The sequence below is a fragment of the Malaya genurostris genome, chromosome 2 (genome assembly GCF_030247185.1).
Source record: "Malaya genurostris strain Urasoe2022 chromosome 2, Malgen_1.1, whole genome shotgun sequence".
In the NCBI taxonomy this organism is placed as follows: Eukaryota; Metazoa; Arthropoda; class Insecta; order Diptera; family Culicidae; genus Malaya; species Malaya genurostris.
In genome coordinates this window covers 78194074-78209011 of record NC_080571.1, presented here as the reverse complement: position 1 = coordinate 78209011, position 14938 = coordinate 78194074, and positions in this window count along the sequence as shown.

Below are 14938 nucleotides of genomic sequence, written 5' to 3'. Positions count from 1 at the left end.
GCAAACAAATTTATATCACAGAAACGTAAGACTCGCTTCATATCATTAATATACATGATAAATAGAATAGGACCTAACACACTTCCCTGAGGCACACCAAGTGAATTGCCGAGGGAACTAGACATTACATCGTTAAAAACAGTCTTTTGAGATCTACCACATAAATAGTTTTCAAACCATTCATGTGCCATTCCCCCGATGCCAAAACGCCGCAATGTCTGCAACAATAAAGGTCTTGAAATTGTTTCAAAGGCTCTCTTCAGATCCAAGAACACAGCAAAAATACTCTCTTTGGCTTCGATTTTCTCCTTCCATTTTGCCAATACTAGGTTCAAAGCGGTTTCACAAGAGTGACCCTTACGATATCCCGATTGTTCCGGTATTAGCAAACTGTTAGAGTTCAAATAGTTAATCAGCTGATCTTTAACAACAAGTTCCAAAATTTTTTCCAGCGTGTGCAGCATGTTAATGGGACGGTACTCCTCGGCTTTATCCGTTCCAGTAACCTTGGGGATAGGAACAACCAGAGATTCTTTCCACACTTTTGGCACGTGCCCCGTGTACAACGATTCATTTACCAGATCCAGTAGATCGTGTCCGATAACATGAAAGCAATCCTGTATCACTTTTGAGTTTACATTGTCAATACCCGTCGATTTTCCCAAATTAAAACAAATATTTTTCAGTTGTTCAAAAGCGATTGGTTGAAATTCATCAAGTCTACAATAGTTATTCATCGGCTGTGTTATTTCAACAGGTTCACCTACCAATTCAATACTTTGATTGATCTGCTGAACACTATTTATGAAATAACTGTTGAACTTTTCAGATATAATTTGTTCTGTGTGTTCTTCTATACCGTCAAAAGTTATACTTTTCGATGCACTATGTGTAGGCTTGATAAGCTGTTTGAGAATTTTCCATAACTCTCTACTGTTTTGTTGATTTTGATCGATTCTCCTCTGTATGTATTCATATCTAGTCTTCTTCAGTGCCCGTGAATAAATATTTCGTGCTTGTGTATATCTACTCCAGTGACTATCATTGTTAGTTCTACAGAATCTCTTGTACTGTTTATCCCTCTCCCGTTTTAACCGTAAGAGGTCTATTGAGTACCAACTACTCGAGCTGTTCAAACTAACATACTTTTCAATTACTAATTCATTAGTACACTTTTTCAGTATGTCAGTAAGAATAGATGCCCTGTGATCCAAATTTCCAGTCAACTGTGTACAACCCAAGCTTCTTGATACAAGTCGAGATATGGTTTGCTTTGAATAGTTTTTCCAACTCTTGATTTTCACCGTATCTTCCTCATTTCTAGAGCTACTCGTTACGGAAATTGCAATTGTTTCATGATCTGAAATCTTGCAATCGGATTCCGCATTTGAATAAACACCGTCGAAATTGGAATACACGTGATCTATCAATGTTTTACTGTATCTCGAAATTCTTGTAAATTCATTCACAGTTTGCCTCAAATTGAAGAATTCTGCTAACTGTTTCAATTGATTCGAACCTTGATCACTGAGCCAATCAATATTAAAATCTCCAGTAATAATATTTAGTTTACCAAAATCGACGAAATTCTCCCACCAGTTTTCTAGAATTTCCAGAAACTGGCGGTCGCTTGAACTTGGAGAGTGGTAAACGACTCCATAATTTCCCATCTGCATGCCTCTTTCAACTGATATACCCAAGAACCAATTATTTCCAACTGCTTCGTTTGATTGAATGCTGAATTTAATTGATTCTCTGGCGTAAATTGCAACTCCACCCGTGTGCCTGGAATGGGACAAACAAAAAGCAACAGTGTAACCCGGAACACTGAACTGATCGAAAGCGTCAGAATCAACAATATGTGTCTCTGAGAGCAAAACTAATGAAGGATGTCTATCCTCTATAAGATGACGCATTGCGACATAATTAGAAGACAAACCGGCTATGTTCAAATACAAAATATCTGAATGCCTCCCATCGATTAGTTGCTATTCCATTGACATAATGTTGTTCTTTTTCGTTTCAAGCAACCTCAGATATACAGGACACTGCTTACTAAATGCTGGATGGTGAATGTCTAAATTCAATTTCCTTTCTTTGTTCATTTTCAGACAATTAACGCATTTGAATTCAGTTGAAGAACACTCAGATGTTCTATGTGCGGAATTACATTTGGAACAATTTTCACTGTTTAAACATTCGGTGCTCTTGTGACCAGGCTTCCCAAATGTACCGCCGCGCGACATTATTATTGAGGATGTCATGCTACTCTTTCCATGACAGCCTTGTGATAGGTTTCATCACGACAGCCCTTAGACAAATAGTTCTGTACAGCCAACGTTGCCGTCATTCACTTCGTTCGACAGTTCATTCCATCGTAAGACATTTTGTCATGGTCCACGACAGCCGAAGAAGCATGAAGTTCTCGCTGTTGCGACAGTAAGCTTCGGGTATCAGTCACTGCGTTGTTTCTGTCGAGAGCAAAATATTTACTCTCCCTTGACCAGGTCTGCGACAGTAACCGGTGCGGTTCAAATTTGTTGCTCTTGGTTTGCTATGAAGATTCGAGGCAAGCATGTGGGTTTTAGTTTTGCCTTTGGTGATTGCTTTGCGCAGCGGTTGATCATTGCGCATAGCAATCACCGTTGGTAGGGCATTGATAACAATATAATTGATAATTAATAATATACGAAACTCCTAATACGAAACGGATTGAAGAACGGACTTTGGTTTTAATGAAAGTTAATTTTTATATTTTGGTCGATCTTCTATGAATTGATAGATCGATTAATTAAAGAGCAATGTTTTTTAATAGCTGAGTCAGTTCGGCGTGCTCCTTTCAGGCAGTTTGCGGTCGGTTTGTGGGCTGTAACATTCATAGTGTATGCGCGTACTGATGTGCGTGGAGCATTATTTTCATCCTCTTTATCTCTTCCTTCAGGATAGTAAAGGCGCAATCGTTCCTTATATAAGAGTGTAAAAGCCAATTGAATCAGATTTTAGATTTATATGTTAACGGTAAATAAATGTTCGTAGCGAAAGATATGTTCAAATCAAAGATTCCGTATTCGATACTCGTTAGCGTTAGCTTTGCAGTCGACTTGTAAGTCTACGGGATTTTTGCATGGCCAGTGCTGCAATACTACGGACACTAAGAATTCTTTCAAGTCAGGAATGAAACATACAAAACCTGGCTCGTTAAGTTCGTTATACGTTGAACCACCAATCGAATAAAAACCTTGAGTGAAAAATTTGGAGTCGGAATTTGCAAGGCAAAAATCATCCAGAAACATCTTATTTTCAGGTACCGTACAACAAAGCTTTGAATGCAAAAACTGAATGAAAAATTCCGGTTCTTCAAAAAAATATGTTTCCAAGCGTGGAATGCAGCATGGTTGCCCGTAACAGATTCGAATGTTTATTTTGTTTTATTTAGAAAAAAAGTTTTAATTCCCCAAGTTATGTAATAATGTCTTTCTTGAGTAATGTGGTCTCAAGCTTTCCATACATATCAAGTTCTCTTCTATATATGAATAGTATGGTGTTTCTATTACCCTGGAATATATTCCAAAAAAAAATCGGATATAGTACGGTTACTTATATGATATAGGGTTGTGCTGATAATCTGCTGAATCATTTTCTTCCTGTTATGCATAGAATTATCTTATTTCCAGAAACAGCATATTAACTATTACATTATTTTGGTCATAGCTACCAGAAGTTCGCGACTTTTACACACGTTGAAACTGTCACTTTACATTGTAAAATTTAAAACTCGGTTAAAGCGTATCTTTCATCAAGTAGAAGCTTGTGTCAGTATATTTTGAATTCTTTAACTTAATGTCGTTGTTTACCACAAAACTTGCTATAAAAGTAACTGAGGCCCAAATTTATATCTACAGTTAAAAGGACAATTTCATGTAAACTTCTAGAAGTATCTCAATCATTTCCTTTATGTGCTTTTACGCTCAATCCAATTTTGGAAATGTAGATGTTGCAATCACGAGCCGCACGCAGAAGAAGATGCGGTGCATTGAAATTTCAAACAGCACATCCAGTTTATATGCGCTCGCTACAATTCTCGTACACATTTTTCGTTTTCTGTTTGAGTCGACTCTCACGCCCTCACGGAAAAGGAAAGTTATTCGTGAATAGCAAAGCGAACTATTGAATTTAATTCGGATCCGACTTCCGCAGTTAAAAGTCTAATAATGTCGAAAATTTTCTAAAATCTAATTGCCTTAGTAGCTTGTGTCTGCATTTAAAAAAATCAAACGTTTGGAACTATAAATATTGTAACTAAATAGTCAAACTTTCTGAGAGCCGAGTTCTTTGCACATATTTAACAGTTTTCTTTCTAAAAAGAAATTATGTTCTGAAAAATGTAGGTGTAAATCCCCGGTGAACAATTAAGTTTGAAACCGGGAATAAATAAAAGATATAATGAAAATAATAATAATAATAATAATAATAATAATAATAATAATAATAATAATAATAATAATAATAATAATAATAATAATAATAATAATAATAATAATAATAATAATAATAATAATAATAATAATAATAATAATAATGATAATAATAATAATAATATTGTAGCAGTCATTTCCGACCCTAAGAAACTCATTGTTTTAGTTATCCTAGGAGAAACAGAATTTAAGAGCTGTATATGACACGAATTTGTCTTTCATTTATTTAAAATTCAAAAATTAAATTTTTAAATTCCCAGTTTTGGTACTGATCATCCCTTAATTTCGAAACAAGAAGTCGAATATGGATGAAACTAAATGGAAGGCTTTTAATTAAATGATTTGCGATGATTAAATGATTTGCGATGAAAATTTCTTCTTAACTTTTCTTCACATAAACAACCATCTGTTGAACTACTTTTTATCTGAGAGCTCCCCCAATCAACTTCATGGTTGCGGACCCTGTATTTGTGTAGATGGTACTAAAAGATCTACCACCTCAACGAAAAAGAGCTCAATTACAAGGTCCGGGGAGTACTTAGAAACTTGCAATGAGAGCAAAGGGAAAGTCAATTTAAGCCGCAATGAAGCTATATTAATAGGCACTGAATTCCATAAAAAAACTTATAAACTTATTTTTCTAGTTTTGTGATATTTATGACAACAAAAGAGGTTTATTGAAGATCTGTTCTCAAAGGTAGTAACAAATTAAGAACTCAACGTTTTTTATATTCTCATTCCTTCAACTGCTGGCAAAACCTATGTGAATGTTAAATGAACAACTAAATTTAAGCTATTTTAAATAAATTTAAGCTATTAGTTGATTGATTCCTATGTGGAAAAGAACAATTGAGAATACTAAATTTGTAACAAAGTTTGGGGTAAACCAAAAAATTTGATGCTTTTGGGAAAAATAATGGTTTCATTATATTTTTCTTTTTAAAACACTTTTAGCGAAAATCTGAAAGCACATGTTCACATATAAACATAAAAGTTGCCCATTCAATTTTATGGTCGAAAACTATTCAAAGTGCACCAAACATCTTATTTGGGTTCAGAGTATCATATTCTATAGTTTCAACGAAATCGGTGAGGCACGGGTACCAAAGTGTGCCGACTATTGGTGGAGTAACGTTAAATACACTACATAATTAATTAGTTGTGAAAAGTAGCTACGATTCGATCCAAAAATCAAACGTCATTATTCAGAATAAGGGTGCATAAGACATTTTCGGAGTATTGTTAATGAATGGAAGTGTATCTGTTTCTTTAGGAATAAGAAGGAAGCAGTAAGGATCAATACTTTAGAAATTCATATATACATATGAGCCGTTACACAAAACTCAGTGTTTATCTTTTAATATTCGTTAGTTATTAAAATTCATTGCCTTCGCCGACAGTATATATAAATCTAAAACAATTTCTTTATTTCACAATGGTATTGTAATGAAACGTTACTAAAGTTTCCTGCAAAGGTAATCCCAACAACGCAATCGTATGTACTAGTACCATTTCATTGAGGCAGCCGAAATAGTGCGAGCGCACTATGACCCACGGCTCGTCTCCAGAAACAGCCGGTTCATTGCTTCAAGAGACATTGATGAGACAGCCGGCTTGCGACAGCCCTTCGTAACAGTAATGCCCTTAAAATCAAAGGATGTCTTCGATTTTCAAAGGCTGTCTCCGTAACATTTTATGCGAATGAGCGAACAGAAAGAAACAGGATACAAACAGCCCGTTCGGTTTGACTACTCTCCGGATAGAATACTCTCATCAATCTGGCGAGTACAAACTGTCTCAGTGACAGCATTCATTTAGGCATGCGAGCGCTGTTGCCATTACAGTTCGGCGTATGCTTCACACATATTGTAGACTGGGCTTTCGACTTTGCGCTCCGACAGTTCATGCTATCTCGTGGCGGATGTCATTGAAAAGCAGTACTGCTGGGAAGCCTGCTTGTGACCAAACTCACCACACTTGAAACAGCGCAATACGTTGAACGACTCGAAAACCGAACACCTATCCCAGCCGACGCAAACCTTACCGGCGGCCATCAAACTAGAATAAGTATTTTTATCAACCTCAATTATAACACTGAATTTGTTATATTTGAAGCGTGGATTCTCAAAGTCAGCAACAACTTTTACATCTTCAATCGAAATTTCCTGATTTTGACTTTTCAATAGGTCAATAAATACATCAGAGGAATATCGATCACTCATCCCAACTATTTTCAGTTTAGGTTTCCCGGGCTTGGGTATAACAGCATTGTATTCAGTACCTAAATTGCTTTCAATGTTTTCTTTCACTGACTGAATATCCTCTCCTGCTGCACACTCAACAATAATCGAGCCATCTTTACCATTTTTGAAATTACTAATTTTATGTGTTCTTGGATCCAACCTACCCTTCAGAAATTGTCTCGTGTCATCACTTGTTTGCGAAGACTCAATAGGTTTAATCATAATAACCGAGCGAGTCTCACGTTTTCTGTTACTTTTCGTTCTATTTCTAGCTAATTTACCAGAAAGAACATCCGCGTATGATTTTTTATTATTTTTATCAAAAACTTCGTCATTACTATCATTATCAACATTTTTATCATGTGGTTCATCATCAGTATTAGACATAATTTTTCTTTTGCGTCTGGGATTTCCATCTGACTCCGAATGAGTCTTTCTATCTGCAACAATTTTCTTTCTCTTCATTACGACCAATTCATTATCATTGCGCTGATTATTCTTAATCACGAAACTTTTCAAATCTTCCAACTTTTTGGCCACACTGTTTTCTAAACAGGCCATTTTGCTCTCCAGAGCATCATTGGAAGATCTGATCAGTCTCTCGATTCCACTCTCTATCGCGATATTAATATGTGCCTCGATACTCTCCCGCACAGCAGCAAACGAATCAGTGATGGATTTGAATTTCTCCATCTCCTTCTTCATATTACTAATGAGCGAAAGAACATCATCCTTTGGCATCATATTAGACACCGCGGCACCTTCCAAACAATCAGCACATTTAAACAAAAGCGCCGGTGTATCTGAAACCCAACCGGCCATGGCTCTCGTAAGCCCAGTACAGCGCTGGTGATAGCCATTCTCACAAACTGAACATGTTATTCTAATATCTGATATGGTTATTTTTTCCTTACACTTCACACATTCACCCATCATTCATGCACAAACCAAACCGGCCCGACACACAGCTGGGGGAGAAATTAAAGCAAAGTGAACCATGCAAAAACAATAGACAATGCATTCAATATACCACGGTACGACGCCGCTTTGTTTGAGCGACCGCCGCACGGCGATTACTGACACAATTTACAGCACAAAATAGAAGTATTTACAAAACACTTTCTACTTATCTGTTTAAAGCACAATTAGTCACTTGCTTAGCCGAAAAAATTTTCGCAAAAAGCCACCTATTTCACACAAAATTTATCACAATTTGACTCAGCACTAAAGACGCACAAGTTACCATGTTCGCCATTCAATACAATTTGAAATTTGAAACTTTACGGTCACTGTCATGTTATTTCGGTACTACATGTCTAAGACCTTCTCAATATTTATTTCCGTCCCATTGAAACGTCCTTCGAAACACTCGTCTGTTGTCGGGTAATCATTCTGTTGTCTAGAGTGTAATAATGGGTTTAGCCAAACCTGTACTCGAGGTGCGCTTGCGTTAGTCTCTTTATCCCTAAATAAGTATGTACGAGCCCAGCGGCAGGATATCTTTCTCATCTGCAAAATCTTGCTCAAATAAGGCATGCTCGCGCACTTTACTTTTTAGTAAGCCTATAACTTACAGAAAAGTAACGCTTGTACTCTTCGTAACGCCTATAACTTACAAAAAGTAACGCATGTGAAACTTCGTAACGCCTGTACTTTGCTAAAAAGTAACACATGTAACGCTTCATAACGAATATATTTTACTCAAAAGTAACGCATTTCACACATATTTATATAAATAGGGATTTTTATAAAGACAAAATGTTTTCATCCGAGTTAGTATCAGATTACAATTCTAAACCGTATTTACCTACAGCTTATTTTTTCGTGTGGTGTATATCGGTAAATATTCCCTATATTTGTAGTTGTTTGGTTCAGTGTATTGATTGGGAAAACTGTCATATGTGCATTAAAAAATTTGTAGTATATTAGTAACCTTTTTCGCCACCGCACTTTACTGTGATGCCCCTCATGAATCGCAAGAGTGATCCATATTTATTAAATCACTCCCACGAAAATTCTTGCAGTCATTTTTTTTCGAAACGTTTTTATAATATGGGTGACATTTAGCATTGCCGCAATTCTCAGGGATATTGAGGATAACTATATATCTCAATACAGCGACACTTCAAACAAAGCATGTTATGACATTGATCTATGCCATTCAGCTACACACTTTAGTGTTACGTTCGAAGCATTCGGTGTCAACATGCCCACACTTAAGAGTAAAATGTGATGCAAAATAATTGAGCCAATTGACGACACGCTTTACATTTATGCGCTTAGCTTTTGAAGTAGAAATGAAGCATACTTGAAATCGTAGTCTAGAAACTTGAAATGTATTTAGAGAAACACATTTTAAAAAAAGTGTCGATTCTTAGCAGTGTAGGTTTGAGAAAATTGCTATCTTCGGATGAATTGAGTACACAGTTTTCTCATTTATTTTGTACACAATTCACTAATTTCCCAATAATTCAGAGATCGGTAGTCGAATCTGAATAAAACTCAATAGCAACCTACGTCACATACACAAAAATCCCTCCGAGCCTCAGTGATTACAAGATCTTTAGAACTGCCAAAAATAATTATGCTGGATCATTTTTAACAACAAAAAACTACAAGGATCAGCCCCATGGGGTTGTTCGAGCCATTGATGTGGAACAAGGCAACCGAAAATTCTAATGATCGACAATCAAACAGTTCAATCAATCACTTTTTAATCACTTTTTAATCCGCAATTGCACGAGAGTCTGCTTAGATTGATTTTTATTACGAATCAATACCGAACACGCGAACCCAGAATATAGACTATGTTTGTCTTGATTTGTATTTGTTTTGTAGTCGACGAAATTAAATCAACTGCCCCAATTGTATACAATTATATATTTGTACATACACCCGATACGGATTGCGATATTTAGCCTTCTCTTTGCCAAGCTTGTGTTCAAGTTTAGTATGCACGCAATTATTTTTATAGCGTTAATTTTCTCTACCATTACTATTAATCTGCGATTTCGGTTGAAGCGATAAACTTTTTGTCATTATCAATCGAGTTCATCTTATATAAATTGGAAATTAATCTTATGCACTCCAAATTTACCCTGCCGTAGTTGTCAATTTCTCAGGCGAAACGGCATAACATGGAATTTCGTCCGAACTTGCATGACACAAGATCAGAGCATACCAATTAAAGCTTTAAATTGTTTTATGGCACTTTTTGTCTTGCTGTCTAGCAACAACCTACCTCTGGAATGCTACACGTAGAACTAAAATGTTAGCTATAATTTCACTTATATTTATAGATTCGCGTTCTGCCAACAGCTTCGCTTTTGCATCGATTGACCAATCAGAGCGATGCTTTCCCATTGATAAATGGCTTACTTCTTCAAAACCATCGTCTATGGCAGGGAAATCCGGTATGCTGGAGATTTTTAGCACACAAAATAGGACACTGCTTGCTATTAATTACCATTTCAATGATATACAATTAAAAAATACATTACTATGAACATTCAAATCAATACGTAGAAATATTTCCAATCAATTGATGAAATAATATTATTGATTGACACTAAACTGACTTAGCTGTAAGTGTTCAAAAGCTGACCATATTTCTACTTGTACTTAAACTTGAATTTCCGATTTGCACCACTATATAGAAAACAAAGATGTGTTCCGCATCAAAAAATACTACTGAACTGTCAGATTTTACCCAAGAGGTATAACAATGAAATTCACCACAGATTTCGCCCAACCCAACCGAGGACCAACAGACCACCGGTCTACTGGTGGAACGAGAAGAATGTTGCAAAGAGCTCGATCAGCGGAGATGAGGATGGAGAGGCACACGGCATTCAAAACGGCGAAGTTAGCACTAAACAAGGCCATCAGCGCAAGCAAAAGAGCCTGTTTCGACCAGCTATGTGAGGGAGCCAACTCCAACCCACACAGATAAAAATATTTTGTGATTTTACATTTATTTTCATGCACATATTTGGAGCAGGCAATTTAATGGAAATTTACTTTACAAAACGAAGCGGTTTGCAAATATACAGTCTTGTTTAATGAAAAACTAAATGAATTTTAATGTAATTTTACATCAATCATGGTTTTAAATCAGATTTTCGTTTCAACTGATGTCTATTTCATAGTACTATCGGTTTACATGTCGTGTAAGTTTCATCTTTTCTTTCTGTGCATGGGGCGATGCCTACAGGATGGTAATGGCCAAAAACGAGAGGGGCGCTAGCACCCCCTGACCGTAGTCCGGCGAGGTGGAAGGAAATCATAACGGTTCTCTTTCCCCACCACGACACGTCTTACTGGCAGCCAGCCCCGCTACCAGCGAACGAAGTTGAAAAGGTAACGAACGAGGAGTTGCTCACTGCGGCGAGATCGCTCGATACAAAGAAAGCCCCGGGGCCAGACGGTATCCCGAACGTGGCTCTAAAGGCGGCTATAATGACAAAACTGGACATGTTCAGGGAGGTCATGCAGAGATGTCTGGATGAGCCTATGTTCCCAGACATTTGGAAAAGGCAGAGGTTGGTACTATTACCGAAACCTAGGAAACCCCCAAGGGACCCATCGGTGTATAGACCAATCTGTCTGATAGACACTGTGGGAAAACTCCTTGAGACAATCATCCTCAACAGGCTATCTCCCTTCATAGAGGAGGCAGGAGGACTGTCCAGTCAGCAGTACGGGTTTCGCAGAGGCAGGTCGACGGCGGACGTAATAACATTCGGTGGTAACCACGGCGGAAGTAGCTATCCAGCGCAGTAACCTACGTTTACTGGAGCGCCCAGGCGAGCTGTTGGCCATCAATTGTGAGAGCACCGCGATCGCTTTTGATGCGCGCTTGCAGGCGTATTCAATGTGCTTGCTGAAGCTGAGTTTGTCGTCAAGCATCACACCCAATTACTTCAGTGATTTCTTCGAGGGGATCACGCAATCTCCGCCATGTACCAACGCCTCCTGTTCCGATTTACGGTTGTTTACCACCATCACCTCTGTTTTGTGGTGCGCGAATCGCAGTTTCCTGCTACGCAGCCAGTCCTCTACCAAGCAGATTAAGTGTGATGCACTTAGTTCGACCTCTTCGATGGATTCGCCGTAGACTGTCAGTGTGACGTCGTCCGCGAACCCGACTATCTTGACACCCGGAGGGAGCCTCAACCTCAGTACTCCATCGTACATTATATTCAACAGGATCGGGCCCAAGATAGATCCCTGTGGTACTCCTGCCGTGATTGGTGTGTTACGTGTGCCATCGTCGGTCTCGTAGAGCAATACTCGGTTCTGGAAGTTGCTTTCCAGAATTTTGTACAGCCCTTCCGGTACTCCCAGTCGAAGTAGGGAATCAGCAATGTGTGCCCAACAAGCACTATTGAACGCGTTCTTAACGTCTAGCGTTACTACCGCACAGTAGCGGATCCCTCGTCGTTTGCGCTGTATAGCTACCTCCGCCGTGGTTACCACCGATGTTATGGCGTCCACCGTCGACCTGCCTCTGCGGAACCCGTACTGTTGACCGGACAGTCCTCCTGCCTCCTCTATGAAGGGGGCTAGCCTGTTGAGGATGATTTTCTCAAGGAGCTTACCCACAGTGTCTATCAGACAGATTGGTCTATACGCCGAAGGATCCCCTGAGGGTTTCCCAGGTTTCGGTAATAGTACCAACCTTTGTCTTTTCCAAATGTCTGGGAACATACGCTCGTCCAGACATCTCTGTATGACCTCCCTGAACATGTCCGGTTTTGTCATTATAGCCGCCTTTAGAGCCACATTCGGGATACCGTCTGGCCCCGGGGCTTTCTTTGTATCGAGCGATCTTGCCGCAGTGAGCAACTCCTCGTTCGTCACCTTTACGACGTCGTCACTGTATGTGGAACGCAACGCACAGATGCTGCAGAGTACGCATAGACTGATGTGTCTTCGCGTGATCAGTGCATACCGCACTGTATCGAAGGATGCGGCCTGGGTGGTTGCAAGTATGATGCCTATCGGTCTGATAGTGAAGGAAGACGCGGAGTGCTACAGCATGGGGAAGAACCGGAACGCCCGTAGGGCCTCCAAAGCCGCTTCTCTACGCAGATGGCAGCAAGAGTAGGACAGCTCAACCAAGGGTAGGTGGACACATCGGCTCATACCTAGGGTCTCGAGTTGGTTAGATAGACCTCACGGAGAAGTGAACTTCGGTCTGACGCAATTCCTCACAGGCCACTGGTGCTTCAGATGGTATCTCCACAGGTTCGGCCACGCGACATCCCCTGTATGTCCTGGCTGCCCAGACGAGATCGAGACGGCAGAACACGTCTTGTTCGCATGTTCCCGTTTCGCGGCTCAAAGGAGTGAGATACTGCAGGCATGCGGCATTGACACCACACCGGAGAACCTGATCCAGAGAATGTGCCACTGCGTAGAGAACTGGAACGCAGTGTTGACCGCGGCATCCCAAATTGCGGGCATATTGCAGCGGAAATGGAGTGCGGAACAACAACAGGCAGCCGCGACCACTAGCCGCGTGCAACCATAGTAGCCTCAAGAGGGATCAACGAATAAACGTCGGTCCGGGAGAATCTCCTTCGCCGGGGAGCTCTTCGTCGGAGTAGTCTAGATCCATCGTCGGGGACTAGACGAGTAGTACTTAAAACTGTTAGGATCGTCGGGGCGCCAGTGAACCGGAAGCTATCCTCCAACCGGAATAACAGGATCGACCCAGGCATCCAACTGGTCGATCCCTCGTGAGCAGGATGCTGATCCCCATTCTGCATAAATCTGGGGAGGGTGCTGTGAGCACCAATAGCCTTCCACCCCGAAGTAATACCTAGCGGTGGTGCCGGGGAGGTAGGGTTGGAGATCCAAGATGTTTTAGTGGGCAGTTCCAATCAACAGTTGGGTAGTCCCACACTCCGTGCGTAAATGCATTTCACCTTGTAAAAAAAAACAACTTTCGCCAAATGTACACACCTAAAACTTAATTTTGATCTCGTCGAAAAAGAATGCTAAAAACGAACGGCAAAGCGATATTTTACTGAAATTTCGGCTAAGATAGCTTTTTCCAAAATTCTCGGCATATTATTTCCGATTTCTCGGCAATTCAAAATGTTATGCGGATATTCGGTTTTGTAAATTACCGTGTTTATCAGCAATTGGTCGTTTTGCCGAAATCGACAAATTAATGATATCAACTTACCGAAATCTCGGTTAAAAATCTTTTAGACAACCGAAATTTGGTGATTCATCAAAGTAGCCATTTTCTTCAGTGTAAAACTGAGTAATGTGAATAAGTGCATGAGTTCATATGCGGAATTAGTTGCAAATAAAAATTGAATCCGAATATATATTTCGAATATATGTTTCGTGATATTAAGAAGTGACGAGAAATCCCCCAGAGCATTCTTACGGGATAAAGATCCTCGCAACGCTAATATACTGCATGAAATTGGTTGGACTCCGGTATGATATAATTTTTAAATATTCAATGTTTTTTTTTAGCCTTTACTTTCGTTGTAGCAGGAATCTGATTTTCTACGGAAAATCGAATTGTGTTCTTTACTGTGGATAATATAGAAGTGCATCTATTCTACGGCGTATATGTTCAACAAAGTTTTGCCGAGATTCGGAAAAAAATCTAAGTGTGTAACTATTTGATAAAAAATGTGAATTTTTTTCGCAACAACAAAAGTTATCCCAACTGATTTGATGCTTCTGGTACTGGACAGAATTTACAGCGAATCTATGTTTTACTAATAAATTTTGATATAATTTGGCAAAAATAAATCTGATCACAATATTTGTGTAATCGAACCAAGTTTTCTACTAAGATAAATTCAGTTCTACATATTTGCTCCTGACTTCACAGTACAAATAAATCGTTCACATATCGCAATTATGAAAACTTCTTCATGAAACCTACCGAAAACCATGAATTGAAAGACAGCAATTATTTCAACAAGATCGATGACGTCATTATCCACACCAACGAAGCTCTTGTCAGGAAGACAGCGACTCGCGATCGCACTGACTAGCATTGTTGTTGGCGTTCGTGCATTTCACGAACATTATTCACCATCGCGTGGCGCCTCCATATAGGATCAAGCCGCACCAAACGCTCCACTGTCTAGCGCCGAAAGGTAATTGGTTTCGGAATACGAGTGGTGGGAATTTTCCTCGGCTCGGAAAAACCGTGGTGGGGATTCGACCCAAACCGCTCGGGCC